This window comes from Erythrolamprus reginae, chromosome 3, assembly GCF_031021105.1.
Source record: "Erythrolamprus reginae isolate rEryReg1 chromosome 3, rEryReg1.hap1, whole genome shotgun sequence".
NCBI lineage: Eukaryota > Metazoa > Chordata > Lepidosauria > Squamata > Dipsadidae > Erythrolamprus > Erythrolamprus reginae.
In genome coordinates this window covers 102,017,797-102,033,680 of record NC_091952.1, presented here as the reverse complement: position 1 = coordinate 102,033,680, position 15,884 = coordinate 102,017,797, and positions in this window count along the sequence as shown.

Sequence of the window (15,884 nt, the reverse complement as noted above, 5' to 3'; positions counted from 1 at the left end):
TGGAACCAAACATAAGGAGGTTTTTCCCATAAACACATTATTTTGTTTATCAGTTTTCCTGTTAAGATTTTACAGGATATAGTTTCACGAGTTATTTCTCAAAAAAATCTTCGACATTTCTCCCATCCTCCCCCTCTCTTACGTGCACATTTATCCTTGGCTCTTGCTTGATTTCTGCACCATCATAAAATGGCTGAGAATCACGGCTTCTGAATGGTCTAGAAGTCCAATAATGAATAACTGGGTTCTTTAAGACATGTATATTATATGGAACTCCATTCTATGTCTTACCGTCATACAGATCACACTTTCAGAGAAAAGTCACAGAACAAACCAATTTTTAAATCCAATTCCTTGAGCTAAGAAACTTTAGCACATTGAGGGAGTTCCATAAACAACTTCCTGGGCTTTTTAGTATTAGGAACCCTAGAAATTACAATATATTCTGTTTGCTCTTAGAGTACAGATGTCATAGAATCTACTTAAACTTCCTTCTAATTCTATTGACCCCCTCACAGAAGGCATGTGAATTATTTAGTTCTGTATTTGCAACATTGGCCTTAATGTATTACAAATTGTTGTTAGAGGACAACAACAATGTTAAAAGCCGGTGTGGCTCCATTCCAAAATAAGTGTGCTCAGAGGCAGGTCTCTCATCTGAAAAATGGAGCTTTCTTCTATTCATGTCTGGGTAGAAAGACAATAGATAGGAAGTAGATCCACTGTGAGAATGAAGACAAGGTATTATCAACATCTTTAATACTGAAGATACCAGAAAACCAGGTTAACTAAATTCAAAGAATTTATTATTGAGAATTGTATGGTGCTCAAGAAATATAATTGCATTACTGGTATTGCTATGAAAAACACAAGAAGCAATATTTGGGGAACAGATTCCTACGCATACGAAGGACAAAGAAGTTAATCTGTAAAGCAGTAGCTCACTTCCCTTCTCTTTCCCTCCTCTTCCCTGGTCCAGGATCTATATTATATGTGGCAGATTCCTCAATTCATCTCTTTCTCTTTCAAAAAGCACCAACGCACAATTGATATATTAAGATAAATGGGAGGAAAATCATTGTTATCTCATTTGACACTGGCATTTAAACGGGAAGTAATTTTGTGCTCATTCTAAAGCAGTACAAAAATATTTTCATATACTGTATTAAATTATTTTGTGGGACCTATCATATTTGTGCAAGGTGACTGTCTATTCCACAGGATTATTAATGTCATATCGATCCTGTAATACTGCCAACCCAACAGGGATGCTCATAATCTCATAAGATACAGCAAAACCCATGCAAATCCAAATTATTTATATAAATGTTGCAGTCAACTTATCAAATATAATGCTAAACATTTTCTTTATTGATTTCAATTGCCAAATCAGAGCCAGAGGAAGTAACTATATGCACAGAGTTAATTAGTGAATATACAGTCCATTTTTGGTATCATCATTTGAAAGTAATACGCCGCCTCCGAACTGATTTAACTGTTGCTCATAAAATCATACATCACAATGTACTACTCCCTGTTGGCGACTACTTCACCTTTAACAACAACAACGCAAGAGCATGCAATAGATACAAACTAAATGTAAATTGCTCCAAACTAGACTGCAGAAAATACAATTTCAGCAATAGAGTGGCCTGGAATTCACTCTGTTGTTTCTTCCCCCAATCCCAAAATCTTCAACCTTACATTATCTACAATAGACCTCTGCCCTTTTCTAAGAGGTCTGTAAGGGGTGTGCATAAGTGCACCTTTGTGCCTACCGTTCCTGTCCTAATGTCTCTTTATCTTTTCTATCTCTACTTTATACTTATATTATGTTAAACATACTACAATACAATACTATATTTGTATGATAAATAAAATAAAATAAAGAAAGAAAGAAAGAAAATAATCAGAATTCAGAAAAATTTTCAAAGAACGGGAAGGCAATAATATACCGGTAATCAAATCCTTGAGTTGAATTTTATTCCTGATGACAACATAGGTAGATTCATAAAGTGGGGTTTTGTGGGGGGGGGGGGGGGTGTGGAGGGCTACAATCAGTGTGAAGGGCTACCAAACCTTTTACTACCACACTGTGGGCATTGTTTATGCAGGACGCCCTGCATTTCCTTTCATCATCTTTCAGTGCAAATTGGATGCTCTGGGGTGGAGCTCCATTTTTGCTACCCCACTGCATCCCCCCCGCCCCGGTCCGTGCAGTAGCCCACACCCGGCTACAATATGGAAATGGTCTTGCCATTGCATTCTAGGATTTTTTTTCAGCTAGTCTACACATGAGATCCTTCACAGACCAAGTGTTTCTAAGTGCTAAATACAAGTACGCCCTACTCCACTGTTCAACTAGACAAGATTTGTTGAAATTTTGATTTAGTTGGTCATACTTTTCAATTCAATACAATTAGTATATTTTTCATGTATTTATTAGATTTGTGTTTAGGAAGTTCAGAGTAGGTTTATAAATTAAATTAGAGTGGTAGATTTAGCTGGCCATCTATGGTTTGTCAACACTACTATACGAGTGTCTCATAGAAGCAGAATCTAAATTTCTGACACTGTCTCAATACTAGCCACTGATGATTATTATATCATACCCTATAACTAAAATCCACTTCAAAAAACTGAACTGTTCCAAGCTAAAATTAAAAAGCCAGATGAATTTGAAAAAGGGGCTATGATTAACTTTCACCACTCAGTTGAAGTTAAAAATAAAGTTCTAGAAAGCTTTTGTTCATTCACTTAGATATGCAAGTACAGTATTTTAACTTTTTCCACAATTTTGAAAATTATTCAACTATCCTTTAAATAAAAAATAAGCCTCCAGAAAGATGTGGATTTTTTTTCTTTGTAGTTATTCAGCATCATCATGTTTATGGGAATGATAAATAGCCATGATTCATCTGCATAACCAATAACATAGTGTCATTCATTAAAATGATTTCAAAGAAAGGACATATAAAATTAACATTACCTCTATAATGTAACATAAGGCAACAATAATTCCATAGCAATTTTAATCTGAATGGAAGGAACATATTTTAGCATCATCCAGAGTTTTTTTTAATTTAAGAACTCTCTAAGTTGTCCAGTTGAAGAAACTTAACACCATTTACCTAAAAAGAAATCTACTGTACAAAGAAAGGGCATATAGATTTAATATTACCTCCACAATAAAACATACGACAGCAACACATTCATATAACTTTCATATAATTTATTTGAATGGGAAGGAAGGGATTTGATTATTATTATTAATATTTATTATTATTATTTATTAAATTTGTATGCCGCCCCTCTCTGCAGACTCCAGAAGACTTCCCCAAATCCAGAAGACTTCCAATTGAAGAAACTTTTTTAAATGTTCATTTATCTAAGGAGGAATCGAAAGCAATGCCCATCTATCTAAGAACTTAACCTTAATTAGAATAATGAATATTTCCATTAAGTCAACATAGGCTTCCACTGATGAATTAAATTAGTTTTTAACAGTCGATCACTTCTATACACATTGCTATCGGAGTGAAAGTATAATTTCTGAAGGAAAAAAGGATGCCACCTTCATGTTTAGATGGCATATGCATTTACGCCCAGAGTCCTTCAGGAGTTGGGCATCATATTATTTATTTCTTATTTATTAATTGGACTTTTATGCCACCCCTCCCCGAAGACTCAGGGTGGCTTACAACACATAATGAAACAATATATAACGTCCCAAATCCAGTTAATTTAAATTATAATCTTATTATAATTTATAATCGAGTCTGTGGAGAGGGGCGGCATACAAATCTAAATAATAAATAAATAAATTTTAAAAAAACAACCCAAACCATAAAAAGTCAGTCAGTCAGTCAAATCAATCAATCAACATGCAATTTTAGAAAAATCATTCCCTTCACATAGCAGCAAGTGGGAGGATGCAAACTTAAGAGTTTGTCCCAAATAAAGCATCCCTTTTGAGAGAAATGAACAAACGTGATATTAAATAAATATTAAATTCTTATTATTATTATTTTAAAAATACTCAAAAAATCACCCAATCAAGAGGGAGAAGAGGTTTTTTAGTTCAGCAGAAAGGCTTAGAAAAATTCAATTCAGTTCAATACGTTGCTCTCTTCCTCCTTCCAGCCACAGCTCTCAGTCCTGGAATTTTACCGCTTCGTCCTTTATTGGTCCTTCGTCGAAAGATTATCGGGGCCACCACAAAAAAGCAAGCTTCGTCGCCGGGAAGGGTCTGCCTTAAAAACACGGTCAGACCCTCTCGATGGCCTAGTTCCATAATTCAGAGGCGGATCCCATCCGAAGCAGCCCCATTTTTTTCGCCTCTCTGTGCTCAGGAAGCCCCTTCCTCCCGCCATCCCAAGGAAGGACAGAAGCGGCCGCCGACCCCAGACTCACCTTCCCAAAAGAAAGGCCGCCCCTTGAACTCCTAGAGCCGGGCAGGGGAGGGCCTTTTTTTAAAAAAAACTCCTACTTCAGCCCTAGCAGGTGAAGCTGGTTCCTCGAAGCGAGCGAGGGAGCGAGCGCCGGGCTTGCCTTACATCGCCGCCGGGCAGAAGAGTCACCTGAGCCGCGCGGCAAAGGCGAAGCGACGCAAGAGGTCGGCGACTTCGGCCTGACTCTGCTACCACAAAGCCGCGTCTGGGGAGCATCCCCAGAAAAAGCCGGGCGATGAGCAGCCGGCGGAAAATTGCAGGCGGCAGAAGCTGCTCCTCTGCGCCGGCACCACGTGACCGAGGCCGGCTTCTGCCGCCCGACTCGTCAGCCGCCTCCTCCTCCTCCTCGCCCAAAGGCAAGGAGAAATCCGAGGCCAGTCAGCCGCCCCGCCCGGGCGCAAACCGCAGCAGGCCTGACGGGTTGTTTGGAGAGAAGGCGGCATCTGAGTTCCCTCGCCCCGATTCTCAGCTGCCTTTGTCTCTCTCGGGACCAAATCTCAACCAACAAATGCTCTGTCCTACACATTGGCAAATAGATCACCACATACAGGCTGAATAAACAAGACCTTGCAGACAACCCTCACTCGCTAAGGACCTTGGAATACTCATATTCCAAGGCTAATATGAAAGGCTAGTATGAAAATAAGGAACATAATATCAGTCTGTCAAATATAAATTGAGTGAGGATAGGAGCCACTCAGGAAATGGACAAAATAAATAAAATAAATAAATATTAAATGGCCTAAGTGTCAAAGCCCACTGCAAGGACATCGCCAAAAAGGCTTCAAGAGTTGTTAACCTAATCCTACATAGCTTCTGCTCCGGTAATCTCATACTAGCCAGGGGCATACAAAACTTTTGTCAGACCAATCCTTAAATACAGCTCATCTATCTGGAACCCGCATCACATTTTGGACATAAACACTCTAGAAAATGTCCAGAAATATGTCCATTCCTCTACTCACAACAGAATACCCTACACAACTAGATTTACAATCCTAGGTTTAGAAAGCTTAGATCGATGTCAGCTAAAACACGACCTAAGTATAGCCCATTAAATCATCTACTACAACGTCCTTCCTGTCAACAACTACTTCAGCTTCAAACACAACAACACATGAGCACATAACAGATACAAACTTAAAGTAAACTGCACCAAACTTGACTGCAGGAAATATGACTTTCATAACCGAGTAGTTAATGTATGGAATTCACTACCTGACTCTAGTATCATCATCTAACCCCCAAAACTTTACCCTTAGACTATCCACTGTTGACTTCTGATTGTTAAGATATCAGTAAGGGGCGTGCATAAGTGCACCAGCATGCTTTCTGTCCCCTGTACTAATGTTTCCTCTCTTATTAGTATCATGTATATAAACATTGTTATATCTTTGTATACTACCAATATGTACTTGACAAAAACAAACAAATAATAGAATAGAATAGAAAAGAATAGAATAATAGAGCTCCACAAGAAATGATAATTAGTTAAAAAAATTAAGCTATAGCAATATTTTAAGAATAAAAATTGAATTAATTGGTGGTTGGCCCAGGAGACAAAACTAGGGGATTAGGTGACATTAGAGTCATGTAACATATGCCAAGGTTGTACAAATTATAAACATAGCAATGAAACAAAAATAATAATTTGAGAAGTGGCACCGCTAGTATGAAAATAAGGAACATAATATCAGTTTGTCAAATATAAATTGAGTGAGGATAGGAGACACTCAGGGAACGGTATTAGAGGGAGGAAGAGGAAGTAGAAGGGGAAGTTAGAGGCGTGAAAAGAAGTAGAAAATATAGAGTGTTAATAGAGGATGAATGGAGGGAAGGAGAAAGGGGAGAGAAGGAGTAAGAAAGTAGGAAGGGGATGAAGGTTGAGAGAGAGGAGTGTTGGGTCAGACTGAAGAATAAGAGTTGAAAAGGGTGCAAAATAAGATATTGGTTTATGAAATATTGAAAATGTATATATATCTTATTGATATATTTTAAGGCGTATATGTTTTGTTATAAAATGGAATTTGTGAAGAGAAAAATAGAATAATAGAGCTGGAAGGGATCTTGGACGTCTTCTAGTCCAACCTCCTGCTTAGGCAGGAAAGCCAACACCACTTCAGACAAATAGTTATCAAATCTCTTATTTGAAACTTCCAGTGTTGGAGCATTTACAACCTCTGGAGGCAGGTTGTTCCATTGATTGTTTTAGGTATCAGGAAATTTCTCCTTAGTTCTAAGTTGCTTCTCTCCTTGATTAGTTTCCACCCATTGCTTCTTGTCCTACCGTCAGTGTTGAGTACTCTGTATATTTCTGTTACCGAGGAAACTATGTAAATAGGTTGCGCCTGATTGGTTAAGGCGCTGACAGCTCGTTTTGAGCGGGAAAAAAATTGTATAAATAGAGCCGGTTTTCCCCTTGCCAGCTGAGACGCGTTCCAGCTGATAGTCACTTCCTAAAGAGCTGAAAATAAAGAGAACCGTCTCGTTTACTTGCTGTCTCGAGTCACTTCACCTGGCGACGACAGAAGAACGAGCCTTCGCTTGCCGCTATGGATTCCTTGCCTGTCGAGAGAGCTCCGGAATTCTTCAACCCGGAGAAGACTACGTGGGACGCTTATCTCGCAAAATTCGACGTTTTCCTCGAGGCTGCTGGCATGAGAGACGCCGATGCCGATCGGAAGAGAGCGATTTTTTTGAACTACTGCGGCACCGAGATGTTCGATCTCGCCCAGACGTTGACCGACCCGACTCCGGCAAATTCCATCTCCTGGGACTCCCTGAAGACGAAGCTTTCCGACCACTTCAAACCTACGAAGCCAGCAATCGTCTATCGACACCAGTTCTCCAGAATGGGACAGCTTGAGGCAGAGTCTATTAACCAATACGCTACGCGCCTCAGAACCGTGCTGTCAAAATGCCGGTTTGAAAACCCGGAAGCATGCCTGATTGACGCCCTCATCTTTGGAATGAGAAATTCAACTGTAAGAAACAAGCTCCTGACCGAAGAGGAGCCTTCACTTCAAAATGTGATCAAGCTCGCCCAGACCGCTGAAGTTGCTGAGGCGGCTGCGAAAGAACTCAAGCACAACGATAAGCAGGAAGTCGTGGCTCACATCAATTCGCCTCCTCACAGAGCCCACTCTCCATCCGAAGTCAGCGCACCTCCACACCCCGAAGACGACTGTTTTCTAATCCGGCAAGACCACCTCCAAGCCACAAGACAGCCTCGTCAATTTCTTCCATGTTCTGGTTGCTGCGGAAACCATCCCCGCCATCAATGCCCCTTCCGGGACGCCGATTGCCGCCGTTGCGGCTGCCGTGGGCACATTGCCGAAGCATGCAGAGCCCCAACGCCAGAGGACACATTCTCCTCTCCAAGGGCTACCAGATTCAACAACCAACCGCGAGGAAACAGAGGATTCCGCTCTTTCGGCCGCAACAAGCACTCCAACTATAACCGCGACTACATAAGAGGTACACGGGACGTTCCAATTCATACGGTAACAACCAACAAAACAAAAATTAACATTTCTTTGCTTTTAAATTCTAAACCATGCCAGATGGAACTGGACACTGGTTCTCGTTATAGCATTATGCCTTGGACAAAGGTTAAACTTTATTTGCCTCATATTGGGAAACATGATTTAATGCATTCTGATTTAAGTATTAAGGATTTTCAAGGGGAATTAATTCCTGTTCTAGGTATTCTAAATGTACCAATTGTATACAAATGTTTTAAGGGTGAACTTCCACTGCTAGTGGTGTCAGGGCCAACACATTCCCTTTTAGGCTTAGAGTGGATGACTCCTTTGGGTATAGGAATTTCTGGCATCCACACAATTGCACATTCTGACATTCCTGATTTTGTCAAAGAATTTCCAAATGTATTTAGTCCAACTTTGGGTACCTATACAGGGCCACCTATATCTTTCTCACTTGACCCTAAGGTGCCTCCAATCCGTCTCAAAGCACGGAGAGTTCCTTTGCCTCTACTGCCTAAACTAGATATCGAATTAGACAAGCTCATCCATCAAGGTATTCTAGTTCCAATAGATCAAGCACCATGGGAAACCCCAATTGTCACTCCCCTCAAACCAGATGGCTCTTTGCGAGTCTGCGCAGATTACAAATCAACCCTGAATAGAGCGTTACAACATCATCCATACCCCATACCGGTAGTACAACACTTACTTCATTCCCTGGGGGAGGGGAAGGTATTTGCAAAGATTGACCTTGCCCAGGCATACCAGCAGCTCCCCGTAGACGAACCTACATCATTATTCCAAACTATTGTCACCCATAGGGGAGCTTTCCGATGCACCCGATTGCAATTTGGAGTCAGTGTAGCCCCGGGAATATTCCAGAGTTTGATGGAACGACTGCTCACAGGAATAGGAGGAACTATACCTTATTTTGATGACATTCTAATTTCAGGAAGGGATCAGACCCAATTAAATTCAAGGATAAGGCAAGTTCTAACTAGACTGCAGAACAAGGGCCTAAAAGTAAAACCCGGTAAATGCGTATGGGGAACCAGGAGTGTTAATTTTTTGGGTTACACAATTGATGGCGAAGGGATCCATCCCACTAGTGATAAAGTCAGGGCAATACAAGACGCTCCAGAGCCCAAAAGTAAGTCTGAATTACAAGCTTTTTTAGGATTACTTAATTTCTACTCTGTTTTTTTGAGGCAGAAGGCCACAGCAGCAGAACCCCTCCACCGGCTGCTTCAGAAGGAAGTTCCTTGGCAATGGGGGAAAATTGAAAGTGAAGCCTTTTCCCGAATAAAGAGTCTCTTAACGTCCAAAAGCGTAGTGGTACAGTACAGTTCATTACTTCCCCTACGTCTTACATGCGGTGCTTCCCCCTATGGGGTGGGTAGTGTACTGGCTCATGTGCTGCCTAACGGTACAGAGGCCCCTATCGCATTTTTCTCCAGAACGCTGTCCAGCACAGAAAGAAACTACAGTCAGCTGGACAAGGAGGCGTTAGCATTAGTCTCAGGGGTGAAAAAATTCCACAATTACCTTTTTGGTCGAAAATTTCAATTAGTAACCGATCACAAACCCTTGTTAGGCCTTCTAGCCCCAGACAGACCAACTCCACCTTTCATGTCCCCTCGCTTGCTAAGATGGGGAATTTTTTTGGCAGGATACCAATATGAGCTGATTCATAAAGGAGGGACAACCATTAACCATGCGGATGGCCTTAGCAGATGCCCCATTCCTGACTTAGTAGAAGACCCTGCCCCCTCTGCTGATGTCTTACTAATAGATGTAGCTGATAACCCCCTGACAACTGCCAAAGAAGTGGCAGAGCATACAGCTAAAGACCCCACTCTCATGAAGGTTGTTAATTGCGTTCTTAAGGGATGGAACCATGAAAACTTGGGGACAGATCTGTCTGAGTTCAAAAGTAAAAGGTTAGAACTATCCTATGTTAAGGGATGTCTATTATGGGGTGACCGGGTCGTGATTCCAGAGAGTCTAAAGTCTAAGGTTTTGTCTATGCTGCATGTGGGCCATCCAGGAATCGTGAGGATGAAGGGGCTAGCAAGGGGGCATTTCTGGTGGCCAGGACTAGATGCCCACATTGAGAGGTGGGTGTCAAAATGTGACCCTTGTCAGGAGTCAAGGCCAAGACCTCCAAAAACAACGCCTATGGACTGGGATCAACCCCAGGGCCCCTGGTCTAGGTTGCACATAGATTTCGCTGGCCCCATTGATTCGAAATATTTCCTAATTGTAGTAGATGCATATTCTAAGTGGGTCGAGATAATATTGATGCATAACATCACCACATGCTCAACTATTAAAGCCTTACGCCATCTTTTTGCAACGCATGGCTGCCCAGATGTTTTAGTTTCTGATAATGGGCCCCAACTGACAGCCAGACAGTTTGAACTTTTCCTAGATCAGTTAGGGGTAAGGCACGCCCTCATATCTCCTTTTTCGCCATGGGCGAACGGATTGGCAGAGAGATATGTTTGGGTTGCCAAAGAAGCATTGAAAAGGGCTGGCCCTGGGGAGGTGCAAGAACACCTAGATGAATTCCTTTTGGCGCAACATATAACTCCCAATGCAAAAACCAACAGGAGCCCAGCAGAAATTCTTATGGGCAGGAAACTCAGGTCAACCTTGGATAGATTACACCCTGTGTTTTGTACAAAGAATTATATGACTGATAATGCTGAAAGACATATGTTTATAGGGCAATGTGTATTTGCAAGGAATTTTGATGGAGGCCTTAAGTGGCTTAAGGGCACAGTGTTGCAACAAAAAGCGCCAAAAACATATTTAATATCATTGAACGATGGCCGAGTATGGACTAGGCACATCGATCACTTAAGAAGGTGCCCAGAAACTGAGTCTAGTGTTAAAACACCGATTGTACACACAGACAAACCGACGGAGAACGACGCAACTCCAGCATTAATGGACTTAAATTTGGACTCACCCTTCCGAAGCCGCTCGGCCAGCATAATGGAGCCATCTTCGTCAGCAGAGGTCGGTAATGTGCCAGCCAGCTCAACTCTGGGGGCCGGAGTTCAACCTGGGCCTTTGGAAGCCAGAGGAGGTACTGACGAACCGACCTCCTTCCATGCCAACGACGAAGGACTAACTGAATTGCGCAGGTCCACAAGGAACACCCAAAGACCACACCGATTGGCTGAATATATCACATGGCTTTCTGAGTAATCTGTATGTTTTTTTTTTCTAGGAAGGGAGGGGTGTTGAGTACTCTGTATATTTCTGTTACCGAGGAAACTATGTAAATAGGTTGCGCCTGATTGGTTAAGGCGCTGACAGCTCGTTTTGAGCGGGAAAAAAATTGTATAAATAGAGCCGGTTTTCCCCTTGCCAGCTGAGACGCGTTCCAGCTGATAGTCACTTCCTAAAGAGCTGAAAATAAAGAGAACCGTCTCGTTTACTTGCTGTCTCGAGTCACTTCAGTCAGGGCTTTGGAGAATAGCTTGACTCTCTCCTTTGTGACAGCCTCTGAGATATTGGAACACTGCTATCATGTCACCCCTAGTCCTTTTCATCAGACTAGACATACCCAGCTCCAGCAACCATTCTTTGTATGTTTTAGCCTCCAGTCCCCTAATCATTTTGTTGCTCTTTTTTGCACTCTTTCTAGAGTCTCAACATTTTTTTAAAGTTGTGGCGACCAAAACTGAATGCAATATTCCAAGTGTGGCCTTACCAAGGCATTATAAAGTGGTATTAACACTTTGTATGATCTTGATTCTATCCCTCTCTTTATGCAGCCTAGATCCTATGTTGGGTTTTTTGCTCACTGTAGCGCTCTGCTGGTTCATATTTAAGTGATTGTCCACTAGGACTCCAAGATCCCTCTCACAGTTACTGCTGTTGAACAAGGTACCGCATATACTATATCTGTGCATTTTATTTTACTTGTCTAAATGTAGAACCTTACTTTTTTCATCTTTGAATTTCATTTAGTTAGATAATGTCCAAATTCAAATCTATCAAGATCCTTCTATATCTTAAGCTTATCTTCTGGAGTGTTGGCTATTCCTGCTAGCTTGGTGTTGTCCAAAAATTTGATGAGTTCTTCATCTAAAGGGGCGGCATATAAATCCAATAAACCTAACCTAACCTAACCTATACGCTTATCCACATCATTGATGAATATGTTGAAGAGTACTGGCCTTAAAACAGATCCATGGGGTACCCCACTGTATATGTCCCTCCATGTAGATGCAGTTCCATTGAGGACTACACGTTGAGTGTGGAGTACAGTGATACCTCATCTTACAAATGCCTCGTCATACAAACTTTTCGAGATACAAACCCGGGGTTTAAGATTTTTTTGCCTCTTCTTACAAACTATTTTTACCTTACAAACCCACTGCCGCCGCTGGGATGCCCCGCCTCTGGACTTCCGTTGCCAGCGAAGCACCCATTTTTGCGCTGCTGGGATTCACCTGAGGCTCCCCTCCATGGAAAACCCCACCTCAGGACTTTTTGTGATGCTGCAAGGAATCCCAGCAGGGGAATCCCAGCAGCGCAAAAATGGGCACTTCACTGGCAACGGAAGTCCAGAGGTGGGGTTTCACAGCGAGGGGATTCTCAGTGAAATCGCAGCATTGCAAAAACACAGAGGTCCGGAGGTGGGGTTTCCTATGGAGGGGAGCCTCAGGGGAATCCCAGCAGTGCAAAAACAGGCGCTTCGACTGGCAAAAGGGGTGAATTTTGGGCTTGCACGCATTAATCGCTTTTCCATTGATTCCTATGGGAAACATTGTTTCATCTTACAAATTTTTCACCTTAAGAACCTCGTCCCGGAACCAATTAAGTTTGTAAGACAAGGTATCACTGTACTGGATTAAAGTGACTTGTCATTAAACATGCTGCTAACCCTGTTTGGCTAGCCTTACTAGTGCCCATCTGAAATTTGCCCCTGGTGTTTATGGGTTTTCTGCTGTATTGCTCAGTGTTGGTAGACTTACACAATCTACAACAAAGGAGTACACTTTCAAGCAACTAATGAACATGACATAAATCAATAAAAACAAAGCATAGGCGCCGTGTCATATTTAATAAAACAGTTAAGGTCATATAAAGCCTAGGTTTTTTTAGAGAAGCTGTACCCAATCTGGTGGCCTCCATGTGCACTGGACTTGTAACTCCAAGACACATCATACATGAAGGGAATTCTCCATTGTAGAAGCCTGTTCAAAAATATTGAGGACTTTCATCTTCCTGAAATGTCCAATGAGCCATTGAGGCTCTGAACTATTTTATGGATGAAACATCCCAAAAAGGCAGATCAGAGAAATGCAAGGTAAATAAGGCCAACCAACAGAGTTGACTTTTTCCTGTCCTGTCCTGGATTATAATTCCCATACTCAAATGAAAATACAAATTATAAAAGTGGAATTCTTCAGGCAAAATAGATGGCTTTTGGGACTATTTAACTTGCTCATATTGCATTTTAGGAATTGAATATTTGACTCATCGTGCACACAAAGTTCCATATAATTCCAATAAATTTTATTTTATTTCAGATCTTTGGAGCTAGACTTCACAATGGTTATTGAATGATAATGAAAGACATATTATATTATATATATAATATGTCTTTCATTATCATTCAATAACCATGGCTATCTACCATGGAAGCCATAGTATATCCGAATTTAATAGACCCTACCAAGACCATAAAATATAAAGATATTTTACATCCAAATGGAGAACTTAAAACTAAACAAGAATTGGAAATACAAAATTATAGGATGGACGAGTGGACATATATACAAATAAAATCAAGATATAATAAGGATAAACAAATACCAGGTATAGCAAATTCCACCCAAACTCTAGACAAGATCTTAACAGGAAACACTGAAAAACAGATAACCAAACTATACCAGATTTTACTAGAACACGAGAAAGAAAAAGAGATGATTAAAAATCCAATGGTAGCCTGGGAGAAAAACCTACAAAGAAAAATCCATATAGCAGAATGGGAGAAAACATGGAATACAATAACCAAAATCACCCTATCATCAGCCTATAAAGAAAACTATTACAAACTATTTTACAGGTGGTATCTACCACCGGCAAGACTTGCCAAAATTTATCCAGCACTACAAAATGTATGTTGGAAATGCAATAAAGAAAAAGGAACTTTCTTCCATATGTGGTGGTCCTGCCCTAAAATCCAAAAAATTTGGGAAACAATTTACAAATGGTTAAAGGAAATCACGAAGGAGGAAATAGAGTACTCACCGGAGGGGATGCTCCTCGGAATTTGGAAAAAATCTTACTCGAAACAAACCCTTTTTTTAGTGACTCACATAAATACAGCTACAAGAATTGCAATTGCGCAAACTTGGAAGAACAAACAGACCCCCAATATAAATTTAATAATAGAAAAAATATATACATGTGCAGAAATGGATAAATTGACAAACCTACTTAAGGGAAACAGAATCAACGAAACTAAAAGCATGTGGAACAATTGGCACGAGTGGATTCAAAGGAAAAGATTTGTATAACCTTATACAAAATAGCAGTACAAACCTTAAAAAAAAAAAAATGAAAATACCATTTGAATGTTTTTACCCTGTTTTGCATTGCATAGTATTAAGTTAATACTATCCATATAACAACTGTAACAGGTAAAAAAGTTGGATAAGACCTGTAAACTGTATAAACAAATTGTGATATATGTATCTATAAAACAATAAAAAGATTTGCAAAAAAAAAAGAAAAAAAGAAAGAAAGACATATTATATTATAATTACTATTATTTTCTTTGGATTATCACATTAAACCAAACCAATATCTGTGCCAAAGAGCTTATAAACGTTCAATCTTGAATCTTGGCAGAGTTAAAAATTGTACAAAGATTCACTTCAAATAAATCCAATAACTCATCAACAATTTGACCCAGAACTGGGCATATCATCTGCTCGGATTAGGATTGATTGATAGATGTGTTCAGTGAAGGGCTACCAAAATTTTTACTACCACAATATGGGCATTGCTTCTGCAGGACACCCTGCATTTTCTTTCAACATCTTTCAGTGCAAATTGGGTGCTCTGAGGTGGAGCTCCATTTTCACTACCCCACTGTGTCCCTCCTCTCCCCGTCCGGGCAATAGCCCACCCCTGGATGTGTTGCCCATCTACTTCCACTCTGTTGTGCAATCAATTGTGCAGACTGGGGGCGCTGTTAGATTTGCTATAGCTTCTGGATGTTCAAATGATAGCATTGTCTATTTTATATAGCAGATAACTCAACATAATCTTACACTTGAAAACTATAGTTATTGCAAGGCCTGTGAATCAAAGCCATATATTGTGAACTGTCGTTTTTCCATTTTTTTCTAAATCGAATTGAGAATTCTAGTTCTTACCTATACAATTATAAATATTTTATGACTAGAATTTCTGAAAAACTGTTTCCACACATTTGAATCTGAATGTAATTTGAAGCCCAGTTGCATATATCAATTACTAAACTGGCTAAATTGGGCTTAGTGGAAAACACCTTGTTGAAATTTCCTTCTCAGAGATGATAGATAATTAATGATAGGCAGCCCAGTTACTTCTTGGCTACATAAATTTGATCGATCAATCAATAAAATAAATCAGCATTCTCCAAAAGGACTCTTGTATCTTGGCACTTTAATTTCTCAATTCCCAGCATCAATTTCTGACAATGTGTAATTTAGCCTAGATTATTTGAAGTGCTAAATGAACAGAAAAGCAATTTTTATAACAGCTCAAACATTACAAAAGAGTTTAGAAAACAGCTTCATTAGCATCACAAATCATCTTGTTAATAAGGGCTATGAATTTTAAGTATGGCTACTAAATGCCGTAAGAAAAGTATCCTGAAATTTACTGATGTTATACAGAGGCTACATGTTGCAGTGTTAAGAAATTATAAAGA